Below are 3307 nucleotides of genomic sequence, written 5' to 3'. Positions count from 1 at the left end.
AGACACTACGGGGATGGACAGCAGTATAAAACCTCGAGAAACGATTTCTTCTTATTTGTATTCTGTTAGCACCTCAGAGCCCCCAACCTGGACCAAGAATCTGTGGGGTTGGGTGTTGTACAGGCACAGAACAAAGAGCTGGCCCCTGCCCCAAAGAGCCAACAAGATGAGAGACACCAGGTGGATACAGCCAGAGGGACGGGGGAGCACCAGGAAACAATGAGACAATACTGGTCAGGGTGGGGACTGGACTGAAACTCATCCAGTCAGTTCCCCTAGACTGCTACACAACTTAGCAGCAGCGAGGGACTAGGATTCTGGACCTACCCGGCTCCTCATGTCCAGTGTTTATAGGTTACCCCAGAGACCAGTGACACTGGCCCTTAAGCAGCAAGAGAAACACTTGGGAGACCCAGAGCAATCCCACCCCCACGCTCCCTGCATCCCCATCCTCAGGCTCTGTCATCAGCCCAGCCTGAATAGGCTACGACAGCCCCGTTCCCTCTCTCTGGATTCTGGGGGCCTGGTTCTCGGCTAAGGCCCTTTTATGCTGGGTTGCACCCTCTCAGCCCCACACAGAGGGTGTAGGACTGCAAGAACATCAGCCCTACTCCCACCCCCTGGCAGAGGGGGCAGACTAAGGGCATGTCCAGAGCACACTGCACTATAGCCAGGGACCATGTGAAGCAGAGCATAAGTTAGAGCAGCCTTGAAGCTACTCTAACTTACAGCAGGGGCCTGGCAGACCCCTGTTTGATCCCAGAGCACAAGGGGCCACATCCTCAGATGATCTAAACCAACATTGCTCTAGTGAAATCAGTGGCCCTACAGCCACACAGCTGAGGAAACGGTCCAGGGAGCCCAAAGGGGACTTAAAGCCACCTTAACTTGCTGCCCAGAAACTGGGTGTCTGAGAATCAGGCTGTTGGGTTCTATTCCTGGCTCCACCACTGATGCGCGGTCTGACCTTGGCCAAATCGTCCCGTGCCTCAGTTTCCCCACCTGTAAAACTGGACCAGTGCTGCTCCTAAAGTGCTTTGAGAAGGTTCTCAGATGAAAGGCAACACTGTATCTAAGCACAAGGCACAATGCGTTACTATTGATGCTGTAGGCTGCTGACCCCCTTGCCAACCTCTGGGATCAAAGACCCCCACAGTTTTTTCCAGGAAGAGACCAAACCTAGACAAAGTGAGGTTAAACAGTTAACCACTCTGAGGGGCTCCGTAACTGTTTTCACCACTGTGGCGATTTATTCTCCGCCTCCTAGTGTGAACATCCCAAAGGGAGGCTGCCTGTAATTAACAGCCTGTTTTCCAAAGCAAGGGCACTGTGATTTATTTTTCATAAACTGGTCTCCAGAGAGCCAAGCAGCTCTCATTAGTAAACATTCATTTCAGTCTGCCCTTTATGTACATGTTCCCGTGCAATGATTCATTCTGGAACCCTGTTTGCTCCAGGAAAAACAGCAGCCATGTCTGTATGGAGCTGGAACCCCTCCTAACACCTGGGAGCTGGAGGTCTAGAGTGTGGTCTAGAGTAGGGGGCTGGGTGGGAGACAGGAATCCTGAATTATCTTCCCACCTCAAGGAGAGAGGTCCAGAGTTTAGCACAGGGACTGAGAGCCAACATTCCTGGGTTCTAGACTCTGTTCTGGGAGGGAGTGTGATCTAGTAGTCAAAGCAGGGGTGGACTTGGAGAAGGAACACCCAGTCCTGCCACTGACTGGCTGTACAGCCTGGACTCAACCTCCCTCTGCACCTCAGTTCCCCCATGATTATAGTAATGCTTGTGTACATCAGAGTGGGGTGGGGAGGCTTAATGAATTAACAAGGAAAGATTAAAGCCAGCAAGCTACATATGTCTTGTTAGGTTGTCAGTGGCTCTCAACCTTTCCAGGCTAACTGCACCTCTTGCAGGAGTCTGATTTGTCTTTTGTACCCCCAAGTTTCACCTCACTTAAAAACTACTTGCTTACAAAATCAGACCTAAAAATACAAGAGTGTCCCAGCACATTATTACTGACAAATTGCTAACTTTCTCATTTGTACCATAGAATTATAAAATAAATCAACTGGAATATAATCTTGTGCAGAATCTGACTGTCACGTGGGCCAAATGAATACAGCGAGCAGACTGGATCCAGGTATGTGACATCCCTTGTCTACACGCATCTGAAGGGATTAATTGCCAGGGAGGGAGAGGCATTATCGAGCATGGCACAAAGAGGTATTAGTAGGGTAAGTGATTCAAGTGAAGAAAGGGAACATTTAAGATGAATATTAGGTAAAAATTGACAGTAAAATCTGTTCAGCTGTGTGACCAGCTCTCCAGGGAAGGGGTGGGAGCCCCATCACTTGAGTCATTTAAAACCAGAATGGACAGAGCCCTGGAGAGCAGACTGGGGGGAACAATCCTGAATTGGCCAGACGGACCTAACGTGCCTTCTCCATCTCTAATCTCTGTGACCCTGATCCTGCGATGTGCTAAACACCCTGAACTCCTGTTGAACCCACAGCCAGGGGCAGGTGCCGCTTTCTAATGGGCATGTTTAAAAGACTAGTTGTGGGGACTGAGGGCACCCTTGGACCTATATGTAGTGGGGGAAGAATCTAGCTCAGTGTATGCAAAATGATTTGAGATCCTTGCATGAAATGCACTGTAGAGCACAGTGAATTATTAAATATTAGTTATGATTTTATTACTTAGACTACGTGTTACTTAGGGTGACCAGACAGCAAGTGTGAAAAATTGGGACGGGGTGGCAGATAATAGGCACCTATATAAGACAAAGCCCCAAATATTGGGGCTGTCCCACTCCCTATAAAATCGGGACATCTGGTCACCCTAGAGTTACTAACCCTTTCCAAACCTTGCCCTGCTATCATGAGCCCGGCCTGCAGGGACCACCTGTGCCAGGGACACAGTTCAGTTTCCATGACCCATTCAAGTTTTGGCTTCTTTGCTGGGACACCTAACAAGGGAGTTATTAGTGATTTTTTTTTAATGAGGGCACCTGTCCACCAGGAAGTAGACTGAGGCCAATCAGTTAATTCCAATCCCCAGAACAGCCATCAGATGGTAGCTACATTCATCAGCCACTACCATAATAGTCCGAATTCCACCTCTTTCTATGTCTAGCATGTCTCTCTCTTCATTTGCTTTGGCTACCAGACCCCATACAGGTTCATCGAATCATCCCCTGCAATACACCTCCCACTCATACCACCATTCACCACAGGCCAAAGGGGCTTATGCAATATGAGTCACATGGCAAATACCCAGTGCACTGATCTGATCCTTGCTATGC

Source organism: Lepidochelys kempii, chromosome 19 (assembly GCF_965140265.1).
Source record: "Lepidochelys kempii isolate rLepKem1 chromosome 19, rLepKem1.hap2, whole genome shotgun sequence".
Lineage (NCBI taxonomy): Eukaryota > Metazoa > Chordata > Testudines > Cheloniidae > Lepidochelys > Lepidochelys kempii.
This window is presented reverse-complemented; position numbering follows the sequence as displayed.